Here is a 12,116-nt window from a genome sequence, read left to right as displayed (position 1 = left end):
GAGATTGCAAGATTCTCTACTTTTATTTGCGAATGGGTTTTCCTTCATGGAGACCTCCTTTGACTAAAAATGGTAGGAAGCCTCCCATTTTACCTCCTAGATCAGGGGTAGGCTACCTTGGCTCTTTTATGACTCGTGGACTTCAACTCCCCGAATTCCTGAGCCAGCATGGCTCAGCTTGGAAACTTCTCCCTTTCCCCTCAGCAGGGCTGGCTCAGGAATTCTGGGAGTTGAAGTCCACGAGTCATAAAAGAGCCAAGGTTGCCTACCCCTGCCCTAAATGGTTGTCAAAACCCTATAATCTTGATCTAGACTGCCGTTGTTCTGGGCATGGCAACCTGGGCTTTGAAACAAGAGTTTCTTGTTTTGTAGTTGTGTAAATCAGCTCTGTTTTTATAGCTGATTTAAATCAGTGTTACCACTCTGCCCTTTCATCTTCTGCTCCAGTGGGATATTTTCCTCTCTAAACACTTGACTTGTGTTACTTCTGTCCCTGCACTCTTTTCTTAAAGATGCCATACTGTGTTGCTGTTTTTACCCACAAACTGTTAATTATGACCTTCTTGTTTTACTCTGTAATCCTTCATTTTAGGAGTTTAAGTCACAGTCTCTAATGACATTTAACTGTAGGGTTTTGGGCTGAATTGCCATTTTACCGCAGCACTATACTCCCCGTTTAGACTCGTTAGTGGCATTTGGATATTGCCTGACTCTTTTTGCTCTTAATATGAAGAATAACCACTGCATTTAGCCTATTTCCCAAACTTTAGTGATTACTATTTGTTCATCTACGGGGAATAACAAAGCCCGACTGTTTGGATATAAATAATCTCTAAATTGCAGGCTTATATCTGAGTAAAGGAGAATGCAAAACATTTATCTAGAAGCTTTGTAACAGTGAAATAGAAATTGTTGGTTCAAACTCTTTTTTTACCATAAATTCTACAAAAACAATCAACATAGTTTTCAAAGTCTTCAAGTTTTCAATTGCTTCTGCCTTCCTGCTTGTTAAAATTGTACCTCCTTTAGGAATAAGAAGTTTTGTGTTCTACTTTAGTCTCAGAGCCTCTGTAGTGTTTTTTCCCATTTTCTTTATGGAGAATGGCATGGAAGGGGTTATGGATGGCAGATTTGGTTTTCTTGTGATGTATCTAAATCTTTTGATGCTTTCCTGATGCTGTGTAGATTTCTTTGACAAATCCCTAGAGAAGGTAGTTGCTCCTCATTTCTCCCATCAGGATTGAATCTACTGTAGGTGTTAGAAGCCAGAAAGACTTCAAACTAGTGGAGAAACGTTTGTAAGTAAAAGAGAGGTTGTTCAACCCAAACCCATGTCTACTTTGTTATTAAATACATGGAAGAGCATCATATTCCAGAAAAAAAGTCTCTTTCCCCTTGAAAGAAATATTGACGGCAAATTCTTTTCCATTGCATTCACGGAGAACTGATAATAAAATAATGCAGGAGATGTTTGTCTTCACATCATTAATTCATAGGTGCTTTCTCTATCATTCTTGGCGAAATCAAACAAAACAAAGAAAACCTTAAAAGCATCCTCGTCAGCAAATGGATGTGGTCAACGGTCATAGAAAGAGAACTGACTGAGGGATGAAAAATATGGTAAATCTATGGAAAGACATACATTTTCCCGTGAATTCCTTTTAAAGAATGCACTTTTATAGCTACTTTCCTTTCATATATGGATTTCTGCATGCACTTTTTCTGAATATAAACTTTTTTTTACAAGTGTTTTTCCTTATAGCTTGTTGTGCAACTTTCCCTCCTAATATGCCCATTTTTTTACTGGATTTTTTTTTCAGGGGGAATGATAAGCTAAATGGCCCAATTTGAAAGAGTGTGGATATTGGCATTTAATTGATTTCAGACAGAATTCTGGGAAGTGCAAATTGGGTTCATTTGCATTAGTATTAATGAATTAATATTAACACTGGGGAAAACCATTTTATGCAGTGGTGAAGGTGATGGCCTAGAAACCAGAAGAATCTGAATTCTAGTCCTGCCTTAGCCACGAAAGTCAACTGAGTGACTTTGGACCAGTGGTTCTCAACCCGTGGGTGGGGATCCCATTTGGGGTCGAACGACCATTTCACGGGGGTCGCCAAACAACGCAGTCCGCCATTTTCCCCCCTTTTCCTTAGCTGTGCTACTCCCTTTTATTCTATTGGCTTTTGAAAGCCAATAGAATTAGACTCTATTCAAGAGAGTCTATTCTATTGGCTTTCAAAAGCCAATAGGAATTGTCCAGGCTGTCTCTGCCCTGCTGAGCCCGCCAAAAGTCCCCTTCTGCAAACGGTGCTGCACCAGTCGAGTAGTCCTCAACTTACGACCGGTTGAGTAGTCCTCGACTTACGACCGGTTGGGGGGTCACGGCATTAAAAAGGTTGAGAACCACAGCTTTGGACCAACAGGCAGAATACAGTGAGTTCTAGTACTGCTTTAAGCATGAAAAACTTGCTGGGTGACTTTGAGCCTGTTATTTTCACTCAGCTCAATTCAGCTCATAGGATTGCTTTTGTGGGGAAAATAGGAGGAGGAAGGAGTATTATGTAAGTTTGCTGTCCTTGAGTTACTTATAAAGTAATAAATCAGGATTAAAAAAAGAGCACTGAGAAGATTTTTTACCTGACATCCCTACCTTTAATATGATATTTAGACACAACCTGACAACTTGAGAAAGTAGAAACAGGCATCTACATGGTTTAATCCCTTTCCAGCTTATGTAAAATTCAGTGAAAGGGACTGAAGGAAGAATAGATTCTAAGCAGGTTTTGAGAGTCATCCTTCAAAATTATACTGAGTTCTTTAAAAACACATTTGGTTATATATCAGTTCAAAGCAAAGATGAGGTTTCTTTGCCCAATTGTTGCCATTGTTGTTCCATACCTTTTATTTTATGAATGCAACAGTACGGAACAGATTCTTACCTGAAATGAACTTTCCCATTGCTAAGGAAACATTTTGTCTCCTTTCAACTCTAGAGTCAATCTTTAACACTTGATGATTGGAGGTTTTTTTTATTATTATTAAATTTACTGCGGTAGTACATGAGGTTCTGAGTTGAAGGCTTCACTTGACCTTTGAATGGTGTGTTTGGAACACTGGCTCTTCTTCCTGTTTCAAAGTCATTCCCATGTAGCGGAATAACAGAATTGGAAGGGACCTTCAAGGTCTTCTAGTCCAACGCCCTGCTCAAGTAGGAAACCCTATGCCAAATGATTGTACCATTATCATTTCCTCCCTAAACACTTGACTTGTGTTACTTCTGTCCCTGCACTCTTTTGCGAATTAGTAAGTTGAGCTGAGAATGAGACTGGTTGAAGGTTATCAGGGGAGCTTCTCTGGTTGAGGCTGGACATGGACCCAAATTTCCTGTTTCTAATCCAACGTTCATGCAGGGAATGGATCCTCAATGTTGGTTGTAATCATTGGTCTTTTAGACTCAATATAAATTCATCCTCAAGTCAACCTGGCATGGTTCTAATTTTGAAATATATATCTCGCCCTAATAAACTTAGTAAACTCCTAGAAAAAAAGCAAAGGTGATCCATAAACCTGTGATTTGTTCAGAGACAAATTCAACACTATTTTGTTCAAAAAAAAAATGAGGTAGGAAGATAGGCAACCTGGTGTGATACACTGTTTTAGACTACATTCCCCATAGTCCCCTACAATTAACTATGATGGATGATGCTGATGGGAGCCGACATCCATAACGTTCAGAGGTTCCTAAGTTGCCAAGAGTCTTTAAATAAATTAAAGGAAATAATGAGAGGCATGATTGAAAATGTTTCAGATGACTTTGCATTGTTGTGATTTAAAGTCAATTGCGGTTTTGGAACGGTGTAACAACAGGGATCTTTTGCCCAATTGTAAAACATTAGCTTTATAATTTGGGAAGCAAATCATTCTAAATTATGACAGCGACATTTTCTCATTGCTGTTAAGGACTATTAATATTCCAGCCTCCATGTGTATCTGAGCAGTATAGTTCGAGTAAAACTAAGCTAGAATGTAAGATGCTAGCTTTGACTGAATCAGGCCCAGCTCTTCCTTTATCACATTATGGAATCCTTAGTGTCCTCTGAGCTTGGTTGTTTTCTTGCAGACATTTCATTGCCCCATTAGGAAACATCATCAGTGCTAGTGAGTGTGGGGTCTCCTCCTGTTTATATTCAGTAAATTGTTTGGACAAATACTCTAAGCAAGGAACTATCAAGGACAAAACCACACCCCCACCAAAACTGGCAGTGCAAGATACTGAATATAAACAGGGAGCAAACCCCACACTCACTGGCCCTGATGATGTTACCTAGTTGGATAATGAAACATCTGCAAGAAAACAACCAAGCTCAGAGACCAAGGCATTGTAAAGTGGTATTAATACTTCACGTGATCGTGAAATATTAATACCACTTTACAATGCCTTGGTAAGGCCACACTTGGAATACTGCATCCAGTTTTGGTCACCACGATGTAAAAAAGATGCTGAGACTCTAGAAAGAGTACAGAGAAGAACAACAAAGATGATTAGGGGACTGGAGGCTAAAACATATGAGGAACGGTTGCTGGAATTGAGGATGTCTACTTTAACAAAGAGAAGAACGAGGGGTGACATGATAGCACTGTTCCAATATCTCAGGGGCTGCCACAGAGAAGAGGGAGTCGTTATTCTCCAAAACACCTGAAGGCAGGAGAAGAAGCAACGGGTGGAAACTAATCAAGGAGAGAAGCAACCTAGAACTAAGGAGAAACTTCCTGACAGTTAGAATAATTAACCAATGGAACAGCTTGCCTCCAGAAGCGGTGAATGCTCCAACATTGGAAGTTTTTAAGAAGAGATTGGACAGCCATCTGTCCGAAATGGTGTAGAGTTTCCTGCCTGAGCAAGGGGTTGGACTCGACCCCCAAGGTCCCTTCCAACTTTATTATTATTATTATTATTATGGATCATTGCACAGTCAGCCAGATGTTCAGACTGGATTTGGCATTTTGTCTACCTATTGAGTCCTTACCCAGGACCTGGGATAGGCAGATGTGGATGTTTCATGGTATTACAGATATCGTCGCAGGATGGAAGCAGTTCCTAGTAAGGCCGCCTTTTGGAATTGACTACTACTATTATTATTATTATTATTATTATTATTATTATTATTATTATTATTATTATTATTATTATTATTATTATTATTATTATCGTATACTCCATGGTTCAGCCCTGAGCTACAGATATTCTCTTTCTTTGATAGCTCTACTATACTGTTAAGTCACCTTGTCTGGCTCCCGAATGTGATCAAGCAGGAGTTTTTCTCATTGTTATCCCAAATTGCTGGAACCTCAATATTTTCCCATGAATTCAAAGGATTGACCTTGACCAGGCACAAAGACCCCATTTGCCAAACATTCCTATTTGCAAAATCAGCTAAATTGGAGGGAGGGTGAAGATTGCCTGCAGTGGTGCAGTTCTTTTGAGAAACCTGCTTCCACTGCTATCTCCTCTCCTGATACCAATGCCACCTGGGTACCAATAGGTGCCAGTTGCTTTATTCGACCTCTACCCCCTTCTCTGACAGGGATACATGAAGTATGGCTGGGAAGGTGCTTGCTTTTAAAGGTAGAATTCCTTGCTCTTTCCCTTAGCGTTAACTGTCTTGAAATCATTAAGACTTAAAACAAAAGTAAATGAAATTTATTTATTTTATGAGACTTATATACCGCTTTAAGTGCAAGCACTCTCTAAGCGGTGTACATCAGTAAGCAATGTATATATATATATATTTACATTGCCCCCAACAATCTGGGTCCTCATTTTACCTACCTTGGAAGGATGGAAGGCTGAGTCAACCTTGAGCCGGTGAGATTTGAACCGCTGACCTGCTGAACACAGACAGCTAAAGTGGCCTGCAGTACTGCACTCTAACTGCTGCGCCACCTCGCAGCAGTTAGAGTGCAGTACTTACAATCTTGCTTATAGTGAAGGTTGCATGGGTGTGATTCAGCTGCTGCTTCAGTTCTATAGCCACATCTCAGCAAGTGGAGAGGGGGATAAATGCAAAGCTTTTTTTCCCGCTCCAGGCAGGGAAGAGCAGTCAATCAATAGCAAGTCTTATATTTCTCCAGATTAGGGCAAGGGAAATAATACACCAATTTAGTGCTCTAACATACTGAGAGAAAGAAAAGGAACAGATGATTGTCTGCAAGAAAAAGGTTTTCAGCAAGGAAGGGGAATAATGCATGCATTTGCAGAGACAGCAAAACCCAGGACTTTAAAACACCTGAAAACAATGCATTTCAAATTCATTGAATCCACCTCTGGAAAGAGCTTTTGTTTTTATTTATGTACTGTAATTATCAACATTGATATCCCATCTTTCTGTAAAATGTTCAAGGCTTGAGATAATCCCCAAGAGTAAAAAAAATGCCCAGTAATAAAAAATAAACTCAAAAGGTTGAAAAGGAGCAGCAGGAACATTAAATCAACTGAAGAAAAATAAGCTGCAAAAGCCTACTGAGATAAGACTGCTTACAAATGGGCAGCCGTGAAGCAAAGAGAATTTTCCAAGGCAGTTGGATCCACAGTAGAAAAGGATCTTCTCTTAGGATTCCTGGCTCCTCAGTCTCCTCTGAGACCAGCTCAAGAATAGTAATTCCCTGCTAGCTCTTCATTTTTTTAAAATAAAGATAAACAACTCCCCCTTTCCACTTCCTGGCTTTGAATCCTTGACATTCAGTTCATCACTTCTTCCATGTCACATCTGGTTCTTGACTGCAGAGGATCTGCTCCTGGAGTCTTTCTCAGAGAGCCAGACTTTTACTGAAAGAGATCCTTTAAGCTTGGAATGTGTAATTTCTAAAAGATCAGCAGCCATAAATCATTTTTGAAGCTTCTGAAGAGCTACAAAGGGCTACCTATATGAAATGCTGTCATGATCAGAAAAGATCTGATCATGAACCTCCTGTCTTATAGCAATTCCCTTTCTTTCCCAGTCTCTCCTCCAACAATCTGTCACACGTGGATAGCTATGGATTTCTGTTCTATGCAGTCTACACTAGACTACTGCTTACTTGTAGTTGGATAAGGGGCCTTTCCCAAAGGTGCTTTTTTTTTTTTCTTCTCCTTGCTTATAGAGACTTTTGAAACATCTGCCTATTTGCATGCAGTTTTCATAAATGGCCTTATAATGGGTAGTTAAATAAATAAAAAAAATAAAAATAGCTATCATTTAGCATCTAAACAATGTAAACAGAATAAATTCACATTCAAGCCGACCAAATTACACTCAGATTCCCAATCATGTCCATAAGTGCCTACTGTTGTACAGCAATCCCGGAATGATAACTTTGACCTAATATGTTGAGTGATGACCTTGCCTTAACATAAAGAGATAGTGGGGTGTAACGGGGAGATGTGTCTTTTTTAAAATTATTATGACTGAGAGGGCTGTTTTAGTGTGCTTGCCATCATTTACTGTTTGAAGACCAGCTCCGTGATTGGTTTTCTGCACAAAGAGTGTACCATTCACACTGGTCCTGAATCTCACTTGTCTGTATGACTCCATTTTTTTTAAAAAAAATACATGATTAATATATTGGGGTTTTCAAACTGCCTCTCAGATTAATTCATCTATTACAAGTGTTTAGGACTGCATGTGGATGGTAGGTTTATTAATCTACTCTTAAAGAAACGAAAGAGTAATGAAATCTTTAATCATGCTCTAATGAATCCTAATGAAGTGAAATATGTACGGGTGGTGTTTTCCATATGGACTCACTTTAAAAATTATGGGATGTAAGCCAAATGCCCCCACCCCCCAAATCAGCCTAGATGTTTAAGCAGGAATTGTAACATACGTCACCATTACTAGATATTGCTTAATCTGGCCCCATCCAAATAACTCAGTTTCCTACCTTTATGACTTGAAATATTGAATTATAACTTAATCAAGGCTAAACATTAAGTTGGAGTTTAAGGCCGCAGTTAGTGGGACATATGGTCTCATAATCATTACCATTCATTTTATAGAAAGAAAACTTTATTATAGATTCCTCTTCTTCTTCTTCTTCTTCTTCTTCTTCTTCTTCTTCTTCTTCTTCTTCTTCTTCTTCTTCTTCTTCTTCTTCTTCTTCTTCTTCTTCTTCTTCTTCTTCTTCTTCTTCTTCTTTGCCTCCTCCTCCTCCTCCTCCTCCTCCTCTCACTGCAATTCTTACGCTAAAGCATTTGGAAAAACTTGCAATCAACAGAGTAGTATAGTTTCATGGTATTAGGCATTTAAGTAAGCTTTGACTATACCGTTAATTCTTTGATTTTAACTTGGAGATTAACCATGTAGTCTGTGTCCCACATGCACCGGATCTTATTGTGCTAATCCAAAATGATTATATCTATAGTACGACTGATATTCCTAGCCTCCAAACCCAATCCTTTATTTGGTTAAGAAGTTGAGACAAGGCTGAGAAGAAAGAGCCTCATGTCTTCTGAAGGAAAAGCTATGCTTGTTTTAGCACAGTTCCTTCTGGAAATAGAGCTAAGGTTAGCTTTTCACTCCCAAAGAGTTCTCATTATAAGACAACATGAAAGTATAATAAAGTCTTACTTTCGGACTTCCGGTGGATTTTGCGTGCGTGATGGCGGCTACTTTGTAGCCGTCCTCCTGGGTAAGTGTAAGAACCGCTATGAACAGCAGATATCAGCTGTTCAGCGGTTCAAAATCCCCCTCCCGGGCAAAGGGGGGGGGTAGAGAGTGTCTGAATAGTGGTAGAGCCTCTTTCGCACCCCCCAAGTTTTTTTTTTGGGGGGGTGAAAGGAGTGCTCCCACGGAGTTCAGACTTGTCTCCGCTTCCCAGCTGTTTTTGTCCTCAGGGACAAAACGAGCCGCCGCAAACACCTCCGTGCTTAAAGAGAACTGGTGAGTTTTTTTTTTTTAAATGGACAGAGCTGAGTAGAGGATTTAGTTTTTGCTTTCTTTGACTTATTTGGATTTTAAGTTTTAAGATTTGTTTCTATTTTTATTCTCTCTTTTTATTTTTTTTCTTTGTTGAAAGGGAAAGTAAAATGGCGATCGGCAAACTCCTCGGTGTTTTTTTTTCTGGAAGTTAGAATGCTGACCGGCAGGCTTTTTGGTGTTTTTCTTTCTTTCCTTTCCCTTTCTCTTTTTATTTCCTTATGATTGGAATGGTTGTTTTTGGTATCTCTAAGTATTTTTTTTGGAACGGACTTTTTTTATTTAATTATTTTTTTTTTTTTCTTCTCCCTTTTTTTTCCTTTGAACTCCCTTTTTTTTTATTGTAATGACCCTTTTTTGAAGGACTTTTTTTCTGTTTAATTTTTTGTAATTTTTAAGAAGGAGTAAAACTTTTTTTTAATTCTTTTTCTCTTCCTTTTTTTCCCTTTTTTCTTTTTATTATAATGACCTTCTTTGGAGGGAGTTATGATTTTTGAAGGAATTTTTATAATTTCTTAAGAAGGACTAAAGGTTTTTCTTTAAGATGGCTCCAAAGCGTCCAGGGATTTCTACAGTTTCTAAATCAACAGTTTCACCCTCTTCTGGGGGTCAGCTAATAACTATGAAGGACTTGCAAGACATGATGGGAGATGTTATAATTCAAATTAGGGCAGAAATGAAAAAGATTTTAGAGGAAAACAATAAGATCTTGAGACAAGATTTTGTTTTGGCTTTAGAAGGTGTTGCTTCTGTTCTTGAAAAGGTGAACTCCCATGTGGAAGAGGTAGCTGAAAAAGTGGACATAATGGAGGGGAAAATTGAAAGTATGGAAAAAGAAATGGAAAATGAGATTCTTATGCTTCAATATGGACAAATGGAATATGCCTTAAGAATTAGAGGCCTGGGAGAGTCTTTGCAAGGAGATCTGAAGGAGATGGTTGCAAAGGACTTTGCATTGATTTTGAATAAAGAAAAAGAGGGAATACTTAATGAAATTGAAAAATTATTTAGGGTTAACTCTGTGGTGGCAGCACAGAAGAATCTGCCAAGAGATGTGGTAATTTACTTTGGTAAAAGATCTTTACGCAATGAAATTGTGCAAGCCTATTATAAGAAGAGATTTCAAATTGCTTCACAAGATGTTATAATTTTTAAAGAGATCCCATCTAAAATTTTAAGAAGAAGAAAGGAGTTCGCTTTTTTAGCAAATGAACTTAAAAAGAGAAAAATTTCATTCAGATGGGATGTTCCGATTGGAATGGTGGTGAATTACCTGGGGACATGTTATAGACTTAATACTGTTTTTCAAGCAAAAGATTTTTATACTTCGGTCCTGGGGGTATGTGCATCGCCATCAATTAAGTTTAAAGCTTTGGAAGAAAAGAATGTAGAATCACAGTTTGAAGAGCCTATATTTATGAAAACTGGAGAATCTTTGTGTGAGAGGCCTCAACAAGTCCAGGTTGAGGAGCAGAAGACAACTTGTGCAGTATATAATCCCAAAGAAAAGCAGCAACAGAAGAAGGTTAAGGAAGTTTCATATTTAGTGGTTTCTGAATCTCTGGGAGATGTTAGACCTACAAAGTCTTTGGAGCAATCTTTAAGGGTGGAATTGTTGCCTGAAATGGAAACTGGGAAATCTCAGTCTGAGGGGCATCAACAAGAGAGGAATGGGCAGAGGATAACTTGTACAACTTACAATTGTAAAGATCAATACAAGGAGGAATTTAAGGAACCCTTATTGGCTTCGGAGTCGATGGGAGATTCAGGAATTTTGGAGCAGTCTCCTAAGGCAGAACTTGCAGCATTTCTTACGAGTTTGATACAAGAATGGAGAAGGGAAATGGAAGAATGGAAGAATGGAGAATGGAAAAAACTGGAATGTGAATAATTAATAATACTAATATAATTGAGATTGATAAGGATGTAGTTTTTTTATGGATGGAATTAGTTATTGGTGAAGATTGAAATGTTTAATGTGTTTATTAACTTTGTTGTTTTAAGTTTTGAACCTTTAATGATAATATTGTTTAAATTTGTGTTTTGAAGGGATTATAATTTGCTTATTTTAGTGAGTGGATTCTAATGTTTTAAATTTTAAAAATTTGTGGTTTTGGAGGGAGTTTATATAGAGTGATGATTGTATTTAGATTTGTTTAGGATTTAAAAGTGTTTTTAGTTTTTAAATATTATTATTAATATTTTTAAGACAAAATAATTTGTTTAATTAAATGTGCTTAGATTTGTTTAGGACTTATAGGTTTTTTAAGTTTTTGTTTTTTTTTTTTTTTCTTTTTGGATAGGAGAGAAGATTATGAAGATTGAAGGAAATATGTACTTACTTTAAGTTCTTTAAGAGTATTTAGCTTTAATGGTATAACAAAGATTTGTATGTTTATTTTTTCGTTTTAGGATAAAGAAAGAGGGAGAAATTAGATTTTATATTATAGATATAGATATTCAAAGAAAGTAATGTTTAAATTTGTGTTTTTGGAGGGAGCTTATATAGAAAGATGATTGTATTTAAATTTGTTTAGGTTTTAAAAGTGTTTTAAGTTTTTTTTTTTTTTTAATTAAGCCTGTACTCAGCTCTGGGAAGTCCAGGGGAGGGTTTGGGAGGTTGGGAAGGGGGGGGGTGAGGTAGGGGGGGGTATGGGAAGGGGATTTGTTTTTGTAAAATGTAAAAATTTTCAATAAAAAAAAAAAAAAAAAAAAAAATAAAAAAAAAAACAAAGTCTTACTTTCTATCTCACTTTTCATCTCTAAAGCTCAGATGACTTATTTAATAATCAGTGAAAAATTTGCAAATGGAGCATTATGACAAAAAAAATGGGAAGAATTAGAAGAGACTCATCTAGTTCAACCCTTTCCTCAAGTCAGGATTCAGTCAAATGCCTCATCACTTTGATTGATAGATTGAACCTTGAGATTTTGGTGTTGAGGTCTAGCCTGGACCTATTCCCTGTAAGTTTAATCCTCAGCTTCTACTTCTATTATCTGGCGCAATAGAGAATAAATCCTTTTCCTCTTCCATGGGACACCTTTTCAAATATTTGAAGACTTAGTTCTGTAGGGCTTACATAGCCAGATCCTTTAACCACTCACCAAAGAACTTCTAGATTCTTCAATATCTTGGCTTCCCCTCTGAACATGCTT

The sequence above is a fragment of the Crotalus tigris genome, unplaced genomic scaffold, assembly GCF_016545835.1.
Source record: "Crotalus tigris isolate CLP2741 ecotype Arizona unplaced genomic scaffold, ASM1654583v1 scf7180000017622.5263843, whole genome shotgun sequence".
In the NCBI taxonomy this organism is placed as follows: Eukaryota; Metazoa; Chordata; class Lepidosauria; order Squamata; family Viperidae; genus Crotalus; species Crotalus tigris.
This window is presented reverse-complemented; position numbering follows the sequence as displayed.